The following is a 12,756-nucleotide window of genomic DNA, read 5'->3' as shown; positions in this document are numbered from 1 at the left end:
GGGTCGGCCAGTGAGCGGCCGGTCTGTATGTGGGATCCGAACCCTCGGCGGGAGCGCCACCACGCTTCCCAAGCGGCGCACTAGTGCAGTGCGCCACCGGGCCGGCCCCTAAAGGAATAATTTCTCACCTATCAATAATAACCTTGAACGTAAATGGACTAAACTCCCCAACTTAAAAAACACAGAGTGGCTGAATCAATTTATAAACAAACAAAAAGAAAAACAAGACCCAACTATATTCTGCCTTTGAGAAACTTTCTTCACCTATAAAGACACAGATAAAATGATATTCCATACAAATGGAAACCAAAAATGAGCAGGAATAGCTATACCTATATCAGATAAAATAGACTTTAAGTCAAAAACTGTAAAAAGAGACAAAGAATGTCATTAGGTAATGCTAAAGGGGTCAATTCAACAAGAGGATACCATAATTTTAAGTATGTATGCCCCCAATACTGGAGCACTGAGATATATAAAGCAAATATTATTAGATCTAAAGGGAGAGATAGAGTCCAATGCAATAATAGTTGGGGACTTCAGCATCACACTCTCGGCATTGGACAGATCCTCTAGACAGAAAATCAGCAAAGAAACATTGGATGTAAATCGCACTGTAAACCAAATGGACCTCACAGACATTTACAGTACATTTCATCCAACAACTGCCAAATACACATTCTTCTCATCAACACATGAAACATTCCCCAGGATTGACTGTATGTTAGGCCGCAAAACAAGTGTCAACAAATTTAAAACTTGAAATTATACCAAGTATCTTCTCTGACCACAATGGTATAAAACTAGAAATCAGTAGCAAGAGGAACTTTCAAAACTGAACAAATACATGGAGATTAAACAACATGCTCCTAAATAACCAATGGGTCAAAGAAGAAATTAAGAAGGAAATTTAAAAATTTCTTGAAACAAATGGAAACCAAAACACAACATACCAAAAAAAAGTAAAAGTAAATAGGAACAGATGAAATTAATTTTAATAGTATATTTTATTCAACCCAACATTGCCAAAGTATTATCACATCAACATGTAATCAATATGAAAAATTAAGAATAAAATAGTTTACATGTTTGTTTTTATACTGTCTTTGAAACCCAGTTTGTATTTTACACTTATGATCCATCTCAATTCAGACTAGCCATATTTCAAATGCTCAATAGCCATCTAGTGACTACTGTGTTGGACAATGCTAATCTAGGTTGTATTTATCTTTGGGTTACATGTGACATAACTTCACATTAAACTAGTATAAGTGAAAAAGGGCATTGACTCATAAAATTGAAAAGACCAGAGATAGACGGTTTCAGGTATAGCTAGATCCAGGTGTTCCAATAATGTCAATGTCATCAGAGATCTGATTTTGTGTATTTTTCAGCTTTTCTTCTCAAGTTGGTTCTGGATGGCATAGCAAAGCTAGCCACCACCAGCCCCAAGCCTTCCTCTACCTATTCAGCCACCTGACTCCCACACCCAGCTTCTCTTTTCTAAGTCTTCTACCCCAGCCAGACTCCGTATTTTTCAGCTTTTCTTCTCAAGTTGGTTCTGGATGGCATAGCAAAGCTAGCCACCACCAGCCCCAAGCCTTCCTCTACCTACTCAGCCACCTGACTCCCACACCCAGCTTCTCTTTTCTAAGTCTTCTACCCCAGCCAGACTCCAACTGGACCCCAGCTGGAATCATCTGCTAATTTCTGAACAAATTAGTGTTGTGGCTAGGTAAGTGGAATTGACTCACTGGTCAGACCTGAGTCACATGCCCATTTCCAGCATGGAAGGAGAGTAGAGTCAGCCTCACCTGACCAGCTAGGACTGAGAGTGGACAGGAGATTGTTTCCCAAAGGAAAATTAGGGGGCCAGTACCAGAAGACTAGGGTTGGGTGGGCATGCGGAGGAGGAGGAATATGGGATGAAGGTGAGAGCTGGCCAGAGTAGGTATTGGATTGGATCAGAAGGGGCTCCCAAAGAGTACTGGGGTATCAGGTTGAACAGAAAAGCCACAATCTAGTCTGGTGGAAATGTTCACAAGATTTAATGACTAGTGTGGCATGTGCCAGTGAGAACAGATAATAGCCTTAGTGCTGGAGTAGTGACTGGGAGTTTGGTGGACTGCGGAGAATCCGGGAGAGGGGAAGGGCCAGGATCATGGTGAGGATCTGTGGGTGGCTCAGAGCAACCCTGTGTACCAAGCAGTACAGCAGTGTCATCATCTGTCAACACTGGTCTGGCTGCAGAGAGTACACCAGGAGAATATCCAGTGGTCATGACCTCAAGCATTGCATCCTCTGTACCCCATGCTAAGGACTCAGCCCACCCTGAGAGAAAGCTCTGTGCTGGTGCAGTTCTAAGCAGAACACAAAAAACTTTTAGCCTAAAGAGGCAGAGCCTTCGGGAGGATCTGGACCAGGTCACCAAGTCCAGGCAGGAAAGAGGAGCTGATGTGTCAATGGGGAGGGCTGGGCATGAGGATCAGAGATGAAGTCTCCAGGGAAGGGACTGGTCATGGGTGGCCTCACCTAAGGGTCCCCAGGCTTCCTGAGCTCCACCTGAGAATGACAAAACACTAGCTTGAAGAGCCCAAGGAATTCACTCCCTTGCCCATCTGTCCATCCATCCATCCATTCATCCATCATCCATCCATGCATCAATTCATCCATCTGTCCATCCATCCATCCCTCCCTCCATCCATCCATCCATTTGTCCATTCATCCACTCATGTAGTACTTATTTACCAAGCTCCTGGTATGTGACAGGCACTGCACTATCTGCTAGGGGTACCATGGTGAATAAGATGGCCAAGGTCCCTGCTTTCACAGCCCAGAGCCTAGTGGAAAAGAAACATGATCAACAAATAAGCCAGCAATTTCGATCTGAAGCCAGTGACTTCGGATCTGAAACAGGGAGTCCAAATAGAAAGTGAGTGGGAGGTGGGGTAGGGGGCACTTTAACCAGGGTGCTGAGAAAGAGACATTTGAGCTGACACAGGAATGGTGAAAGGAACCAGCCCTGCACTAGCTGGGGGAAGACGGCTCCAGACAGAGGAAACAGCAAGTGCAAAGGCCCTGAGGAGGGAACACACTTTGTGTATTGGAAGACCAGAAAGACAGAGTCAGGGGAGATGAGGTTGGACAGGGGGTCAAGGCTGACTCAGGTGAGGCAGTTGGGATATACTGTGGTTGTGGGCAGGGCACTATAGGGATACTCTCTCCAAAGACAGATTGGCAGGTGAGAACTCACCCCACGATATTCACCAGGCACAAGAAATGTCACACTGCTTTATTTTTCCGGGCTAACACTTACTTATTTACTCTGTTCCAGGCACTCCAATAGCTCAGCATGTATAATTCATTTCACCTCCTCAACAATCCTTTGAGGCAGATACTGTTACTAAACCCATTTTACAGATGAGGAAACTGAGGAACTGAGAGGCTAAGTAACCCCTCTAAGGTCACAGAGTTAGCAAAAGGCAGAAGCAGGATTTGAACTCAGGTGGTTCCAGAGTCCACATGGTTACACACTCAGCCATGCTGCCTCAAGTTAAAATTGGCATCCCCTGCTTATCAGACTGGAAAGTAGGAGAGTCTCAGCCATTCCTGGGATTCTTTCCAGGATGACCAAGGCCTTAGAGGCATGGCAAGCAGTCCAGAGAAGTGAGAGCCTGGCCTTTGGTCCTTTCCAGTCACCACTGAAATGCTCACTGTCCACATGATCAATTCAAAGTTGAGAAACTGGTCCACCTGGCCCTCTCCATGCCAAGGGTGGTCCTTAGGGTCTTTGGCTCCAGCTCCAGAGGAACCAAGCATTCCCCACAGCACCCCATTTGAGATCTATGCTTGCCTCATCCACTTCAGCCCTGGATCCTCCCTGACTCCTCAGGCTGGCCTAGCTTCATCCCTCAGTGACCAAGATGCCCAAACAAGAGCCTTGGCAAGGGTTCACTCCTGGCACCAGATGGCTTCTGTCCTCTGCCATCAGCCAAGGATATCAGAACCTGAACCACAATAGCTTAGCCATGCTGCTTGGATTGCCTTGCTGGGAAAAGCATACCCTTTCTTTCAAGTCTCCTCCAATAATGAAAACAACTAAAAATAGCATCTCAAAGTCCAGCCTGCCACCTGAATTGGAAAGTCCTCATGGCTTTTTAAATTTTTTATTGAAGGAGACAATGTAGGGGGCTGGCTGCTTAGCTCAGTTGGTTAAAACACCAGCCAGCCACCACCAAAAGAAAGCACCCAGCACCAAGCTAGGCACACAGTAGTTCTCAAGAAAGAATTTTTGCCAGATAAATCAGGTTCCACTTATCAGCTCAGCAACTCTAAGTAAGTTACTTGACCTCACTGAGCCTCATTTTCCTCATCTTCCTACCACCTTTTCAGCAGTCAGGGCTGGTGATGTGTGCCAATATCCCAGGAATGCTAGAATTCCCCCTTTCAGGCCCCTTGGCTGGATAAGCAATAGGTCCCCAATTGACCATCTGACTCCATCTGTCCTAAGTAGGGCTGGGCACAGGAAAAGCCATGCTGGGACTTCCCCAGCCGCTGGAAGGCTTCCCAAGCTGAGCTCACGGGACTCTCCTCTCTTAAGTGGAACAAATTTCCAGAGCAGGGAATGAGTGAGCCCTGTCTCTTGAGGCTCCATTGTTGGCGCCTAGGCTGCTGATAAGGGGAAAACAGGAGATAAACAGGAGTAGTGATCTTCTCCCTTCCCATTTTTGGTCTTGGAGACCTGGGACTGGAATGAGGTCCTGAAGGGCTTCTTCCAGGACAAGATGCTGTCACCTGAAAGGTGTCAGGGGATGACAGCTGACCATCCACCCAAACCCAGGAGATAGGGTTGAGAGGGGACCCAGTGCTGACCCTCATGAAGCAAGCATTTTCTCCCAGGCTGGCCAGGAGGGCAGCAGGCAGAGCAGGGCTGGCTGGGTCTCCAAGCTTTGGCCCTACCTCTGTTTTCTCTTCTCTAGAATGACACACACACTCAAAAAAGTTGGTGGTGAAAGGGATAAGGGGAGTTTTCCAGAGGTGGAAAGCATGGGGATTCTGTCCCAAAGAGGACCACCTGTCTGAGCCTTAGCTCCTTGGTCTGCAAAATGAAGTGACGGTGAGGGTTAGCAGCCCCTGCCTCAAAGAACTTGTCTCAAAGGGAAGTTGTGGGCTTCTGTAAGCTGGCCCCTCCATGGTCTTGGTGACTTCCTGTGGCATCCCTGCATCCTCTCTCTCCACATTGGCACTCCACACACATACCAGAGAGCCAGCAGGGCTTGTCTGTTTTAGCTCCAAAACATCTTGAATCTTGAATTCCACCGCCTTTTGCACTCTCCACTTCCCTGGTCCAGCCACCATCATCTCTCACCCTCCCTGCCACGGCCTTCTCCCTGGACTCCAATTCTTCTCTTGACATCTCATCCATCTTCCACACAGCCAAAGGGATCATTTTGAAGAGCCATCAGGACCATGTCACTCCCCTTCTTAAAACACTCCAGTGACTCCATCACACAGAGAAGAAAATCCAGACTCCTTTCCCTGGCACTCCAGCCCTGTGTGATATGGAGCTGAGCATCCCCCCACTCATACCCCGGCCCCACTGGCCTTGCTGCCTCTCCAACTGACCATACTCCTCTCTGCCTCAGGGCCTTTTGCACTGGCTATATCTTCCATCTGGAACGCTGCCACCCCCAGCTTTGATCTTGCTTCTCTCTCTCCTTGTAAACTCAGTGTCACCTCTGAGAGAGGCCCTCCCTAACCACCCTACCTATGAGACCCTCTAGCACTCTAGATCACTGTTAAAGGATAATTTTTTAAGGTAAAATCATGATTCTCATATAAATATCAAATGAACACATCAAAGATTTTATTTATGTCATTAATTAATGGGGAAACCAGTACAATGTTACAACCATTTCTATGGACAGAATCATTTGCACATAAAAGTAATGAAAGGTGCAGTCCCCTATAAAATCGGACAGCTGACAAGTGCGCCAGACGGGACACCCAGTTATCTTTTTTGTTCTTCCAAATTCTCTCATTGGTTTTCTGCCACATCATCTTTCCAGCACCTGAACTTACTTCTTTACCTGCTTATCTTTCTCCCTTCACCCCATGCTTGACCATATCTTGATGCAGAAATTCTGTTTTGTTAACAGCACCTAGAAGAATGTCTGCAAATATATATAAATCACAAATGCTCAATAAATGTTCATTGACTCCCTTTCCAGTGTCCAGAGCAACTCGTATTTTAGAAGAGGACGTAAAAGAGGCCAATACTAAACCTAAAGGAATAAGTTCTGGCAGTCAGTAAGGAGGAGGCATTTGTGCCAAGGAAAGGGGAGGATTTCATCCTTTCTCAAATAACCAGGACCTCTGCCCATCCCAAGAGGCTGTATCCCAAGACCTGAGTGGCCAAAGGGGACCTGACCCGAGGGTGTTAAGCAGTGTTCAGTGGTGTTCTCAGGCTGAGGCTGCTCTGTGATACCATCTCAGGCAAGGCAGAGGGCACTAAGGGATCGATGTGACCCCACTGCTCACACCTTCTGAGTCTGACCCCTGGACTCCTGGGTGGGCTCACAGAAGTGCTCTCAGGCCCTCTCAGCCTCTCTGTACAGAGAGGGGCAGCGCCTGCCATTGCTACACAGCAGGTCAGTGGCCCAGCCTCCTCTCTCCCTCCTGCGCACCTTTCTTAGGAGTTGCATTTTCCCTTGGGGAAGTCTGTGGATGGGGGCGCGGGAGATCCTAGGAGGCTGGGGGTGCCCCTATGCCTCCTGCAGATCCCGTGGAGAAGGGCGTTCTGGAGGCCTGATGTCCCCTGCTCCCTGGACACATGAGTACGTCTGGGGTTAGGAAAGGAAGGGGCGGAAAGTGCTGCGGGGGCCGGCAGAGGAGATGAGTCACGAAATGACGGGATAGAGGAAGGAGGAAGAGAGGGAGGAATTAACCCACGGATCTTCCACGCGCGCCTACTGTGTGCCAGGCACAGTTTGGGCACTGGCGGCAGGAATAGGGTGGATCCGGCTGTGCAGCTGCAGGGCTCAGTGCAACCCTGAGTCTGAGTGAATGAGTTAAACACACATACAAATGTGAAGTTGCAGTTTTGACGAATATTCGGAAGGAGAGCCCGGTACGCGTACCAGAAACCTGGCGATATCGGGGCTTTTCGAGGTTCGGGCGCCAGTAAACGGAGACATCAGTAAATCAGGGTAGGTCTGCGCACTTTAACTGAGTCGTGCAGAAAATGCACAAGAGCATGCATGAGGAACTGCAAGAATGCTTGCAGAAATGCAGGAATCAGAGTTGACGTGAATAGTAAACGCATGCGCACAGAATTAATACGTGCCGGGGGTACGAATGCATGCATGTTACGGTAACAGTCCAAGTCTCACGAATGCCTGTCTTTCAGATTCTCTAGTATGCTGTGCGCGCCCTCTGCCGCCTCCTAGATGCCTCGCTCTGCCCCTCCTTGTCTCATCTTGCCACGCCCCTTCGAGCAAACGAGTGTATCTAGCTCCTCCCGACGCCCGCGTGGAGAACAGGACCAGGGCCTTTACTACTGGGTACGCATGCGCACACCACAGTGTTTCGGAAGGGGTTTACCGCACAGCTAGTGGGCAGACAGTCAGGATGGCCGAGCGGTCTAAGGCGCTGCGTTCAGGTCGCAGTCTCCCCTGGAGGCGTGGGTTCGAATCCCACTTCTGACAAAGCTTCATTATTACTTTTCTTCCGAGGCAACTGCAAATCAAATTGTTTGATGCTGTACGTCTTCCGGTTTCCTTCCTATTCTTTCACAAAACCAATGTTCTTAGCAGACATTTAATTCCTAACAGATATTTATTCGTCTTCAGACTGTAAAATGCACACCCCGCTCTGTGCAGTCTCTTTTAGTGCACATGCAATCATACCTATAAATTATTTTTTTTAGTTTGGGAGGGGAAAAACAGGTGAAAAAACCAGAGTCTGTCAGAAGTGGGATTCGAACCCACGCCTCCAGGGGAGACTGCGACCTGAACGCAGCGCCTTAGACCGCTCGGCCATCCTGACGCCCCACAGAGGTAGCCTGCGGGGTTGACTTTAGTGTCTTTTACGCTGCGATGCGGACCCGGACACAGAACCAGGGAGCGGCGTGGTCCCGGGTGGCTCCAGGTCTGGGCGACAGTCCGGGCCATCCACAACTAAATCACCCGTGCTCACGAAACTCACGGCTTGTGCTCAAGCCGGCCCCATCTTTTTACTAAGTATCACGCAGATGTTTTCAATGGGAAATCAGTTTTCCTTGCCATTAATAGAAGTAAATCCAGTGAAAACGATACAATGTTACTAAATTCTGCTCGAGCCCGAAGTGGTGTTGGAAAGTGTCAGGCTGTGAAGGGGCCCCTGGGGAAGTGGGGAGCGGGGTTTAGAGGATTCTCGCTGGAAGAGGGGTGCTCTGTGATGGGATTTCTCATCAGCTCCTCAAGATGGGAAGCCGTGGGCAGGGGATGCCACTCCAAAAGTATTTAGCTGGGGCTCATCCAGAGACAATTGGCTTTGGGACCTTTTTAAAAATTTTTACTTACTTTTTATGTATGTATGTATGTATCTGACGGCTGGCGGGTAAGCATATCCGAACGCTTGACCTCGGTGTTATCAACACCACGCTCTAACCTGGACTTTTTTGTTCAGCTGAACAAGGGAAACGTTGCAGGTTAAGAATGGGGAAGAAAATTACCGTCGACAAGGACCTGATGTGTAGGGCGTCGGGATTGTGTCGGTCTGTCCTTGCTCCAAGAACTGGGGCCTGAGGTGTGGGTTGCAGGGGGGTGGGTAGTTACAGAGAGGAAGGTTTTGATAGAAGAAAGAGTTTGCTGCCAAGGAAACAGGTGCCTGTGGAGACAGTGATATCCCCGTCGCTGGAGGTATTTGAGACAAGGCTAAATGGTCACTTGGAGACTTTGGCAGCAGGGGAATTCAAGGATTCCTGTGTTAGTTTCCTATTGCTACTGTAACAAATTACTACAAATTAAGTGGCTTAAAATCACACCATTTATTATTGTACAATTCTGGAGGTCAGAAGTCTGAAATGGATCTCAGGGCTGCACTCCTGGAGGCCCTAGGGGAGAATCCATTTCCTTTCCTCTTCCAGCCTCTAGAGACCGCACACATCCTTTGGATGACACCCCCACATCACTCCCACTCTGCCCCTGTCTTCACGTCACTTTCTCTGACTGATCCTCCTGCCTAACCTCTTATAAAGATCCTTGTGATAACAAATACTTATTTTGTACACCCAAATTTGTATTAGGTGCATATATGATCTAAGAGAAAATAAATACAATTTCACCACAATAGCAGGCACCCTTGATATGATAGGCCCTTGAAGGGCACATGACCTCTATAGTCTTTCTCCCAAAAACATGAGTCCAAGTCTAGTCATGAGCAAAACATCAAACAAACCCCAACTGAGGAACATTTTACAAAATATCTGGCCAGTGCGCCTGGAAACTATCAAGGTCATCAAAAACAAGCAAAGTCTACTTTGGTGGTGCGGGGTGTGCAAGGGCCACTGCGGGCTCTTCCCGGCCATCTCTGTGGAGCTGCGGCAGCCGTGCCTGGATTCTCACACTACAGATCATGAATTCCCTGGTTTTCTTTTTTTGTTTGTTTGTTTTTGAGGGTGGGGTGGGAGATAGGCATATTGCTTTTATATTTAAAACTTCTGTTGATGCTTTCGAAAATGTTTACCCCACAGAATTTGCTAACATATTGTAATCATGTTCCTTAGAAGGACTTTGGTTATTGTTTTTATGCATTTAAGGTATTTTCCCTTTTTGCCAAACTGTCATGTGCAGCCACTTCAGGGGCCTTTAGTTCTCTTGAGGTCAGTAGTGCATGTTGTCCTTGTGCCCGTCTCGAGCAGGCAGGATCCCCCAGGACAAACCTGAGATCTTTCACTCCTGTGTCTGTGGCTCGAGGGCTGCCGGAGGGTGTTAGGCAGGTCCCAGGCAAGTCCCAAGCAAGGAAGTCTCTCCGGAGTCTCAGTGTTTGGAAGAGGAGGGAAGGGGCCTGATGGAAAGTCAGAATGAAGGCAGAGGGCTAGAAAGCACAGTTGCTCCAACGTCAGGTGGGAAACCTCACACCTGTCACACTGTGACATCCCGAAGTATTTGATGACTTGTAGCAAAGAGCCCGTCTTTCTCCTCGTCTGCCTGCTCAGCTCATCCTGGTCTCCACGTCTCCCCTGACGCCCCAGTCACAGGAAGGGGGTTGAGCCTCTACTCCTGCTCCTGCCATAAAGTGTCGCTGAGTCCTTTGAATGCTGCCCCCCAACCCCCTACCCCTTGCCTCCCGATCTGGACCCACAGTAAAAGGCTCTGGGGTTTACTGGGGTGGCTGAAGCTAGTGTGGGGTTCGGACAGTCTCCCAGCCCATGTGCAGCCTGGGGGTGTGGTGTGTGTATCTGTTGTGGCAAAACAGCCACTTAGCTGTGGGAAGGCACGTGCCTTCTCCGCTGGGAACTGCCAGAAACATTCTTCCCATCAAGGGAGTTGTTGGGAAAAACAGGAAAATGTCAGGGCCCCTCGGATGTTCAGAACCTTGCTGAGCATTTGCTGTTAGTAGCCTCAGGTGTTCCTCATTACTACTTAATGTAAGTTGCTTATGGGCACCCGGGTGTCCAGGGTTGTGGACTTAAGTATAAAAGACTAACAGCTCTGATTCACAGTGCTTCTCAGAACTCTCAGAGAAGCCACTAGGATAGCTGCTCCTAGATCCGAATAAAACCCATTCATTCTTCTACACCTACAGCTCCCAGAACCTTTTTTTTCTATTACCTACCTCACAGACCTGCAGTGTGGAGGGTTTGTAACCCAATCTGTGCAACAGACTCAAGGGATCTGTAAGCTCTAGCTTTACAGGAGTCGTGCTATTTTTGCCAAAATATCATATTCAGTTACAGTAAAATTTGATTAACTTGGCAAAAGAAAAAAGGAAAAAACAAAAACAAAGTCTGAGAAACTGTCACAGCCAAGAGGAGCCTATAGACACATGATATGATGACTAAATGTAACGTGGTGTCCTGGATGGGATCCTGGAACAGAAAAAGGACATTAGGGAAAAACTGAAGAACTCTGATAACAATGTATTAATATTGGCTCATTAATTATGACAAATGTGCCATATTAATGTGAAATGTTAATAATAGAGGAAACTGGGTTTAGGGTATAAGTGAACTCTCTGTACTACTTTGGCAATAATTCTGTAAATCTAAAGCTATTCTAAAATTTAAAAAATTCTTAAATGTAGATACATATTCATAACTTATATATAAACAAAATATATAAATTAAATCTATATGTTAATATATTTATATTTTTATAAATAATTTAAAAAATATATATGTGTGTGTACTTTAAAGTCTAGAGGCTATAGAAACATCAGCAGCTGTGATTATCTCTGGGTGATGGCATTTACTGTGATTTTTTTTCTGTTTAGTTATCTGCATTTGATATTTGTATAATGAATGTGGATTACTTGGGTAATTCTTTTTTAGTTAAAAAACCATCAGGAAAAAATGGGGAAAGACTTTGAAAAGGGCAAAAAGATTCTTAGATATTCTTTCAGTGGAATGTTAGGTGTTGTCTACAGTACAGCTGTGCTATTTAATACAGCAGCCACTAACCATATGTAGCTAAGAAGCACTTGAAATGTGGCTGGGCAGAACTGATATGTGCTGTAAAAGTAAAATACATGAGGGATTTCAAAGACTTATACAAAAAAAAAAAAGAATGTAAAATATCTCCTATCTCTTTAATTTTTATATTGATTTCATGTCTAAGTGATGATATTTTGGATATATTGGGATAAATAAAACATATTACTTTAAAGTAAAATATATTATTTAGAATTATTTAAAGTATAGTTCATAGGATGCAAATAAATTCTGGCTGATAAAGGTGTAATTGATTTCACCCTGTGGTAGAGACCAGTTTTGTACCTATCAGTATATTTATTTCAACATTTCTGACTCTGTGTGTATACGAGTGTGTATAATACATATATATATATATGATTCTCCTTTGAATCAGTTTTTAAAATATTTTTAAATAAAACATTTATATTGTGGTAAAATACATATGACATAAAATTTATCATCTTATCCATTTTAAGTGTACAGTTCAGTGGTATTAGTACATTCACCTTGTGCAGCCATCACCACGTCCATCTCCAGAACTCTTTATCTTGCAAAATTGAAACTCTGTACCCATTAAACAATACCTCCCAATTCTCCCCTCTCTCAGCCCCTAGCAATCACCATTCTACTTTCCGTCTCTATGAATTTGACTACTCTAGGAACTTCATATAAGTGGAATCATATAATATTTGTCCTTTTGTAACTGGTTTATAACACCCAGCACAATGTCCTCAAGATTTTTCCATTTTGGGGCCGGCCCGGTGGCGCACTGCTACAGTGTGCCGCTTGAGAGCGTGGCAGCGCTCCTGCCGAGGGTTCAGATCCCACATACAGACCGGTTCCCGCTCACTGGCTGAGCGAGGTGCGGGCGCGACACCGAGGGTTGCGATTCCGTTGCCGGTCCCGGTCCGGTACGGGCGCGACACTGAGGGTTGCGATCCATTGCCGGACACGAAAAAAGACGAAAAAAAAAGGGGAAAAAAATACATATTTTCTATATTTCTCTCACACATATTGGCAAATTGGTAGTCATGATGATCTTACAGACGTTACATGTAACTTTCATAGCTGCCAAGAAAATT

The 12,756-nt window shown here is 46.1% G+C and overlaps 2 non-coding genes across 2 annotated transcripts; one reads left to right on the top strand and one right to left on the bottom strand.

Annotated features, from left to right (window-relative positions):
• Window positions 1-7,623: 7,623 nt before the first annotated feature.
• On the top strand, window positions 7,624-7,706 carry TRNAL-CAG. The gene has a single exon. It is a non-coding gene; the product is annotated as a tRNA-Leu (tRNA).
• Window positions 7,707-7,963: 257 nt separating this feature from the next.
• On the bottom strand, window positions 7,964-8,046 carry TRNAL-CAG. Its single transcript has one exon. It is a non-coding gene; the product is annotated as a tRNA-Leu (tRNA).
• Between the last annotated feature and the right edge of the window lie 4,710 nt (window positions 8,047-12,756).

Source organism: Galeopterus variegatus, unplaced genomic scaffold, assembly GCF_000696425.1.
Source record: "Galeopterus variegatus unplaced genomic scaffold, G_variegatus-3.0.2 Scaffold58, whole genome shotgun sequence".
Classification (NCBI taxonomy): domain Eukaryota; kingdom Metazoa; phylum Chordata; class Mammalia; order Dermoptera; family Cynocephalidae; genus Galeopterus; species Galeopterus variegatus.
The sequence above is the reverse complement of the archived record's forward strand: the minus strand, read 5'-3'. Positions and strand labels throughout refer to the sequence as shown.